This window comes from Papaver somniferum, unplaced genomic scaffold, assembly GCF_003573695.1.
Source record: "Papaver somniferum cultivar HN1 unplaced genomic scaffold, ASM357369v1 unplaced-scaffold_128, whole genome shotgun sequence".
NCBI classification, from domain to species: Eukaryota; Viridiplantae; Streptophyta; class Magnoliopsida; order Ranunculales; family Papaveraceae; genus Papaver; species Papaver somniferum.
Genome location: NW_020621936.1, coordinates 6,071,849 through 6,081,551, shown reverse-complemented (window position 1 = coordinate 6,081,551; position 9,703 = coordinate 6,071,849).

Below are 9,703 nucleotides of genomic sequence, written 5' to 3'. Positions count from 1 at the left end.
TTTTTTTTTAGGATTTAGTTTTATTATTATTATTTTTTAGAATTGTATTAGGAAATATTTTGTAATTTACTTTTTGTTTTTGCACTTTATTTTTGTGGACTGTGGACTTTAAACTTTGGACATTTTTATTTTTATTTTTAAACCCTACGGAAGGGTATTCTTAAATACAAATTGTTTGCAGGGAAGGACGAAGATTACGATATCGTCTCGGCCCCTCGGGTTCGCACATGATATAGGAGTCGTGGCCCGAGTCGACTTCAACGGTTCATACCCCGTCTGGTACGGGAGGTAAGTCCAATCGAAACACTCGTGAATCCCCTGCAAGCGAGTTACTGTACTCCTTAAGGTGTTAATTGTTTGAGGACGAACCAGACTGTCTTTATTTTCCTAGTAAAGGGCAAGGCCTGGCCTAAACAAGATGGTTCGGATTTCATCACCGCTCCATTCTTGCCCGCTTTAGGAGAACAAAACCTAACGCAAACCTAAGCTTTAAAATCTGATTAGAAAGAGACCTATAGGGTATCGAGCTTGTTAGGAAAATTTTTCGAATGATATTGGTTATTCTTTTAGCATACTTCGAAGTTCATGACGGTTTCTGTGAGTTGAATGCGTGACTGCGCCGCCTTGTACTGCGGTGAGGCCTTGGGTATCAAAGCTCCACTAAGCTTCCCTTGCCTCGATTCAACTTACTTTGACTCGGATTGATTCCAGAGGGTTTGATTAAACTGTAACGAATTCCCCTTCGAGAGATAGAAGCTAGTCTAAAAACAATCTAAGTGGAGCCATCATGCTTGTTGTTTGCTAGAAATCTTTAGGTTTGTTGTGGTAGAGTCGAGTCAGCCTGCTGTGTGATTGCTAGAACCTTCCTGTTAGGATTTTTTTTTTCTTTTTGATATTTTTAGTGTATGCCCGATTTTATTAGGGCTTGGAAAAGAGATACTCTAGGTCGATTGATTAGCGAAAAACCTAGTAGTTCTTCTGATATAAGCAGGGAGCTCGAAGACTCTTCTTTGGAGAGCCTTGTTTTTGGAAACTTCAGTTTTGAGAATCTGTCTCTTCGTGAGTAAAGTACCCCTAGTACTCCAGTTGTGCCAACGATGGCAACTTTGAAAGATTACATGTTCCCAACTAGGACCAACCGAGCTTCATGCATTAAATTGCCAGCCACTACGGCTAATTTTGAGATAAAACCTAGTATTCTTCAGATGATCCCTATATTCTTAGGAAAGGATTATGAGAACCCTTATTTTCATATTAGGGACTTTGAGGAAATTTGTGGAACAATTAGGATAAAGGACCTTACCGATGAAGTCTTGAAACTTAAGATGTTTCCCTTTTCTTTGAGAGACAAAGCCAAGACCTGGATGAACAACCTACCGTCTGAATCCATAGAAACGTGGCAGGAACTTATCGCTGCCTTCTATATGAAGTTCTACCCTAAGCATAAAACTGCAGCTGTTAGGCAGAAAATTAGTGCTAGTGTGCAACAAGAGGGAGAGTCTCTTTATAGGTTTTTAGAGCGATTCAATGATCTCCTATCTCAGTGTCCTCACCATGGATTTGATAATATGAAACTCGTACAGATTATTTATGATGGTTTAGACTATTCGACCAAAGCCATGGTTGAGTCTATGTGCGCTGGTGAGTTCACTAGTAAAAATGTTGATGATGCTTTTACCTTCTTAGGAGCTATCGCTGAAAAATCCCAACAGTGGGAATCTTGTGTTGAACCCCCTAAAAGACTCTTGGTCAATAGAAGTAGCACCAATATGGTAGATACGAGTTTTGCGTCAGATGCTAAGTTTGCTGCTTTGTCCAGAAGGTTAGAAGCTTTAGAAATGGGTCAGTCTAAAAATAGGTCCCTTGTTGAACCTAATAGAGCCTCTCAAGTCTCTAGTTGTGGAATAGAGCCCGATAACTCATTCTGGGTAGGTCAGGTTAGTGAAGAGCAAGTTCATGCTGTCTATAACAATGCTAGGTTTGAAAACCGTCAGAAGTTTGACCCCTACTCAGAGACCTACAACCCTGGTTGGAGAAACCATCCTAATTTCTCTTGGTCTAAGGGCCAGAATCAAGGCCAGTCTAGCAATTCTCAGCCTCCCCCAGGTTTTGGTTATACTAAGAAATCTTCAGGTCAAACCCAGAACCCATCTGAGAATATAATAGCTAGCTTAGAGGAAACCCTTAGTATATTAAGGAAGAGCCAGGAGATGCTATCACAAAGCCAGAAAATGTTAGTAAAAAGCCAGGGTAATTTTCAAGAGGAAACCAAACAGAATTTTAAGAATAGTGCCCAGTCTTTTGCTAAATTAGAGCTTCAAGTCGGCCAAATAGCTAAGTTTATCAATGAGAGAGAAGAAGGAAGGTTCCCTAGTCATACTGATCCTAAACCTAGAGGAGAGAAATCGTACAATCATGTGAACTCTGTTACAACCCTTAGGAGTGGAAAGAAAGTTGATAACAAGGTTGCCATGCCTGATAGTGAACATGCTATAGTTCACACATCTGAGCTAGAGAATGAAGAGACTGATAGAGTCTCTAAAGAGACCAATGAGGGTCCTGTTGAGCCCGACTTTGTTCCCAGAGCCCCGTTTCCACAACTGCTAGTTCCGACTAAGAGGGAGTCCAACTTTAATGATATATTGGAGGTTTTTAAGCAGGTTAATATCAACCTTCCATTATTAGATGCAATTAGGCAGATTCCCTCTTATGCCAAGTTCCTTAAGGACTTGTGTACGCGAAAGCGTAAGCTCAGTGTCCAGAGGAAAGCCTTCATAGCTAGTCATGTGAGTTCTATTATTCAGAATACCATTACTCCTAAGTATAAAGACCGAGGGTCCCCGACCATTTCTTGCACAATAGGTAAATACCGTGTTGAGAAAGCGTTGCTTGACTTAGGAGCCAGTGTGAACTTAATGCCATACCATGTGTACCTTAAGCTAGGACTTGGTGAGATGAAACCTACCCAGATAACACTTCAGTTAGCTGATAGGTCCGTTAAAGTTACTCGTGGTGTAATCGAGGATGTTCTCATAGAGGTTGACAAGCTTATTTATCCAGTGGATTCTATTATCCTAGATACCCAACCTGTCCCTGACCCAGAGAACCAAATACCAGTGATTTTAGGTCGCCCGTTTTTAGCCACGTCTAATGCGATCATAAACTGTCGAAATGGTATTATGAATCTATCTTTTGGTAATATGACTATTGAGTTGAATATTTTTAATGTCAATAAGCTACATTCTGAGCTAGATGACACGTGCATTGAAGAGGTCAACATGATAGGAACCTTAGTTCCGAAGTCTGTACCAAACACCGAATCGGAAGATCCATTAGAGAGTTGTCTAGCCCGTTTTAGCATGGATTTTGACGATGATAGCAACATTGAACAAGTAAATGCTCTGTTGGATTCTATTCCTATGTTAGATACTTATAGATGGCAATCTAGGTTTGAACTATTACTAGCTACCGAATCTACCTTAAGCCCTTATTTCGAAGAGCCTAAAGATCCTCCTAAGTTGGACCCCAATTATGCATTTGTAGGCCCATCTGAGATTTTTCCTATAACTTCCGATTTGGATAGTGATCATGAGATTAGGCCAGTAACTGTGCTTCAACACAATAAGGAAACTCTAGGGATGACCATAGAGGATATGAAACATATAAGTCCTATAGCTAGTATACCTCAAAAGAATTTAGAGGATGAACCACCTGATTATAACTCAGAGAAAGCAATTGACCTTTTTCAGGAACCGGATGGTCTAGAAATTAGGAATATTGTGACTAGTTTATCTAGAGACACCCAAAACTCTAAGTTTGGGGGTAGTGAACTAGAAGAAGCTCTAGAGTATTTTAAATACTCTCCGGATCCGGAAATTCAAGCCATAGTTAAAGGTCTTACGGAGAATAGTGATTACCCTAAATTTGGGGGTAGAGATTGTCAATTATCCCCAGTAGAAGTCCCTAACTTTGGACTCAAGCCTAGTGAATCTGAGGTATCGCTTGAGTCTATTCAGACTCCACAACCTGATCCGCCTAATACTGTCCAGGAGAAAATCCATATGTTAGAGACCCGTTTTTCGGATGAATCTGTTTGCCGAGACACTCATATGAAGCCCAAGTGGGCACCTCAGATAAATCCAGTTGTCTTGCGAGATACTTTAGATCAGGTTGTGCTCTATCTGCTCATTTTTCTGATCTTGAGCATTTGTCTCCTATTCGTGGCAGTTCTATTTGGTCTTATGGACCCACAATTGTTTCGACTATTGGTATACGACTTTGGAAGGTGACAATTCTTTTAGAGGTATTTGATGTCTAGCTAATGACTATAAATTTAGCATTTACTGGGAGGCTCCCACGTTCATGTGATACGGTAATATCCTTCCTTATTTCTTTTCCCTCCAGTGGTAATAGTTTCTCCTTGTTCATGCTTTTAATTTCATCTTTAGAACATTGAGGACAATGTTAGATTTAAGTTTGGGGGTATGGGAGAAACTTTTGTGTTGCACTTTTGAAACTTCTAGCGTCACATGGTATCCGGTTAGCTAAGTTTACATACTGTTTCTCACCGAAAAGATAGAAATTGGAATGCTACAGATAACAACTTATTGAGACATTAGAGAAAAAGACATTGAGATCCTTGAAATTCAGGAGAGAACTTGTTCTTTTTAGAGGGTAACCGTGATGGACCTAACCATACATGATGGAAAGGCAAGTAGGTCAGGAAATGCCAGAAAGACAAAGCAACCTCACAATGTAGTCTTAGTTACTGGATTGCGACTCTCTCTCAGTAGAAACTTATCATCATCAACAAGCGGAGCGACATCAAAATCTATGAAGAAAGTGAAGACGTTTTAGGTTTAAAAGCAACAATAGAAGAGAATAATTCAAAAATCAAAGTTGAAGTTATAAGAGCAAATGATATAAGTTGTTAGAATCCATGATACCAAGACATGACAAGTTGCGAAGATCCAAGTTTTGAAAGTCCTTCTCTCATGGCCATGTAAATTTTTGTCTTGTAACTTTTTTAATTTTAGCCAAAAAAAAAAAAGAATGAAAAAAAAAATGAAAAAAAAATAATAATGAAACATCATTACGTTCTTTTTGTTCAATAAGGCCATAGGGAAGAAGAAATTTATAAGTCAAGCAAGAAATCGAAGAGAAGAGTTAATTGTCAAGGTTCTATGAGGTTCGAGAGTTTATCATCAACAGTTGAAGACCGAAGAAGGCGTTGTTTCTACTGGTCACTGTGAGAGAGTCGAAGAAAGATGCATTTTGGTTGCTTTGTTAGTCTGCTTTCAATCTGGCACAAGATCTTTCTAGCACTGGTTTAACTCATCACACGTAATTAGTCCAGCTGTATAGCATATGTCCCTCTCATTTTTATCTCTCTCCTAATCTTATCCAGCTGTAAAGCAGCGGACGCATCTTACAATGTTTATCTAGCTGTATAGCGGATATCTCTTTATCTAGCAGTCGTGTGGATGTGTCTCCCCTTTTCTTCAGTTAGCTTTAGAGCTGACACCTTTAATTTCTCTGGCATTCTAGTTACTTGGAGATAGGTTGAGAATATGTATGTCCTCATAGCTCTTTGGATACTTGTGACCAATTAGGAGTAAAGGTTTTGTGGGTATATCTCTAGTAAGCCATCCCGAGACTATAACTCGGCCACTAGGGCCACCTAGGGGTTTAAAGGCTTATTGCATACCCTAAATGCAATCGACGATGCCTGCGACAGTGAGTTAGGATTTTATTTTGTAGTTTTGATTTGCTCGAGGACTAGCAAATAATAAGTTTGGGGGTATTTGATAGACGCATTTATGTGTCTAATATATCTCATTTGTATATATTGTTACTGCTCGATATCGTACTTATTTGGTTATTTTATTTATTTGTAGGTGTTTTTGGAAGAATAAGGCTTTGTGGCGAAATTGGCTAAAAATGCAGCATTTGGACCTCCGTTGATAACTACCAGAAGCACCCCAGAAGTATGTTGGAGACACCCAGAAATACCCCGGAGGAACCCCGAAAAAGAGCGGAAAACACCCCGGCTGATAAAGGCGCCCAAATTTTGGATTAGGGGCACCCCCCTTCTTCACGTTTCAAAAAAACAAAATTGGCGGGAAAAATACATGCAAGAACTGGTGAAATTTCATTTCGATGTTTGATGGGCTTCTGAAGAGATTCAATCGCTGGAAATTGTTGGGTTAAGCCTGTTAAGGCTAAACAGGCCGAATACAAGTAATTTTAGCGATCAAGTTGGGCTGTTTTGGCCTGGAGAAGGATTCAAAGTCCTAACAGGACACGGTGTTCTGTTTTGAGTTTCAAAGATTGGTGAGAGATTTTTGGGGGATTTTCTACGCTGGACAACCATGTATTTAGTCGAGTTCAAGTCAGAGAAGATTTTGGGAGCAATAGAATAGCTAACAGACGCATACAAAGATCGACAGATGGAATTATTGTTCAAACTGCACGTGAAGAATAAGAGATTTATTCTCGAATTTGATCGAGTTTCTAGGGAATCGGAAGGCTATATATAGTTGGGTTTTTGTCATAGAAGGGTTAGAAACCCTTAGGAGAGAATTGGGAGTTGAGGAGAGTCGAGAAGAAGGAGTTACGAGATTTGTTGCTGCTGCTGTGTCCGCCATTGAAGACCTTCAAGAGCACGAAGAACGGACTCTCAAAGTCCGTCGTTCCTGAATAGTATTTAACGCAGAAACAATGTGTCGTAGTTCAACAACGCTGGATATGTATCGTTTATAAACGGTTTTACTCATCTTTGTAACAGTGACGCTGTAACGTTTATACAGCGTTGAAAACTTCTCTTTATCACCATATTCATCAATAAAAACATCTATTAAGCAATTTTGAGCAAGTTTTTGATATGAGGAGATAAACCCCTTAGCCAAGGCGACGGAGGAAGCCATTGGTCCTTATTTATGGTATAATTCTAACTTTATTATTTATTTGCAATATTATTACATGATTATTTGCATGGAATTTTTATTGGAAAATTGATTTTTATTGAATAATTGTGATTCATTTTGATGGAGCATGCTTAGTTTAAGACTCTTGATGTTTCATGCTTGGTGTTTACATTTATTACTTCAAAAATCTACAAAAGGCATAATATTAGAATCACTCTAAAAGAAAAATTGCATGAATATTAATTATTAGAATTTATCAAATAATGGGTCAATGGTGGAATCCAAGTCTTGGTGTTTTTCCCTAAAGTTTTCAAACAAATTTATTTGCTTGTTTAAATTTAAATCTAAAAATTGTTTTCTTCACAAGTCTGAAAAGACCCTGTTTACCACTATTACTACAATCACTTTTGAAAAACCATCATCCCTCATCACATACCATGCACCATTATCCAAGGAAACATCATCAAAAGCTCTATCAGGGTTACGTTTAATCCAACGAACTGGAGGAGGCATCTATTTGTTACAATAGTTGATATTAATGTTGTTAAGAATATGAATTTTAGGTTTTCTAGATAGTAACATGGCTTTGGCTCTATTGAGAGCAGTTAAATGAGATTCTTTCTTATTATTCAAAACCAAGTTATTTCTACTACTCCAGATATACCAAAAAATAACAACAAATAAACATTGACTTTCCTCATGAAGTCTAGTACTAGCATCCACAAGCCAGTAAAAAAACCAATCAATAAAAGACATGTTCAGGAAAAAGGAAGTAAAGATACTTAAGGGACAAAGACACAAACATGACTAGCGAAATGGCACAAGACAAGAGCATGCATAATAGACTCATGGAGATCCGAGCACCAAGAACACTCCACAGAAGCCATAGGAAAAATAATATTAAGGACGACCCTAGCAGGAAGCGTATTCCTAACAACCTTCCAAAGAAATAAGTGAATCCTATGAGGGATTCTAATTCTCCAAATGCACTTCCAAAGATTATTACAAGGGGAGGGCCTAGATCCTCTTAATCCCAAGTATGCAGATTTTGAAGAAAACCTGCTAGTCTTTGAAAGCTCCCAATCCCTCTTATCTGGAATGTACAACTGACTTAATGGAATAGTGATAATCTTCCTAAAAGAAGCATTATCAAAATGGGTAGTAAGTCTACTAACATTCCAAGTCCTCACTTCCTGGTTAATAAAACAATCAACTTTCACACTAGGATCAGGGAGCACAAGGATGTTATGGGTATCAAATCCCATATTTGGAATCCATTTATCGCACCAATGGTCAATAAACTGCCCATCTCCAACAATCCAAGAGATGAAAGGTTTGATAAGTTCTTTAAAAGTATGGAGGCATCTCCAAGCCAAGATCATACACTAGGACACTTAGCATTCAGGAAATCAGTATGAGGAAAGTATCTGATTTTAAGAATGGAGGCAAGCGAGTAGTCAAGATTCTCTAAGATTTTCCAAGCATTTCTAGCTAGCATTGCTAGATTATTTAATTCAGTTTTCCTCAAACCTAAACCTTCTTCAGACTTAGGGGAATATAAAATATCCCAACCAACTAAATGTAACTTTCCATCCTTTGGATCTAGTATTTCCCCCCACCGAAATTTGCATAGGTGGGAGTCCATTTTTCAACAATAATACCTTGGGATAAGAAAGGCTCTCATCTGGTATAAAGGGATAGCTTGACCAATGTGTTTAACATGGGTATTTCTAGCATGCTGAGAGATTAATCCATGAAACTAGGTAGAGATTCTTGTTAGGGATTTCTCAGTTGAATCCACAAGTTTTGTTATCTCAAGCTTGTTGGCAATGTTAGGTGATCAAAACTATATCTTGATTTCTAGTCTACTAAGTCAAATCTCAGACTAGATTACAATTTGTAGTTGAGTAACAAACATCACTGTTAGAGCATGGATCGGTTGAACCCACCAAGCGTTGGTTATCATATTTTAGTGAATCAAAACTCATGTTAAGAATCGCTTGATTATGTACTAGAGTTAAACTTCGTATAGGTTAGCTTGAAAGTATTAGGATATGAGACATTATAAGAGTATTGCGAAGACTTGAAGATGTGAAGAAGCAAGGAGCTACAACGACAACAATCATCCTTCCACTTGAGGTTAGTGATATTTGACTTGAACTGTTTCATTCCCTAACGTATCTTTCAAGTCGTGCATATTGAAAACATAACTGCGAAGCATATTTGAACTCTAGATAGACATAGTATTAAGGAATACAATACGAGGTTTATTTCTTAACCTTTAAACTTTGTAGATAAGACATCTCCATAATCATTTGAATGCTATTGTGATTATGTATGAGTATAAGGTGAGGATTTCATCCTAGGGAACAATGTTTACATGTGTTCTAAGGAAGTAAGTTCATAAACTTGTTTTGTGAACCGAAAAGGAAATTGCCAGGTGTTATTGGTTTTGTTATTCATTGCATATCTTATGAACAACCAATATGTGTGATAAAGTAGAACCGCTCACAACTTGTTGTGTTTTTGGTAGAACTATTCACAAAAGCCTGACTTTTGTATTGGTATAACTTTTATTAGTAAAACCAATCTTAAGTAATCACCTTAGTATGATCGGATTATGACTGCCTTGGGGAAAGGGAACCGATCCTTGTAAGGGAAAGAGGAACCGATCCTAGTATGGGAAAGGGGGAACCGATCCTTGTAAGGGGTGCAGTACATCAAGGGGAACCGATCCTTGTATGGGGTGCAGCCATGTTTACAGCAGAAAGGGGAAC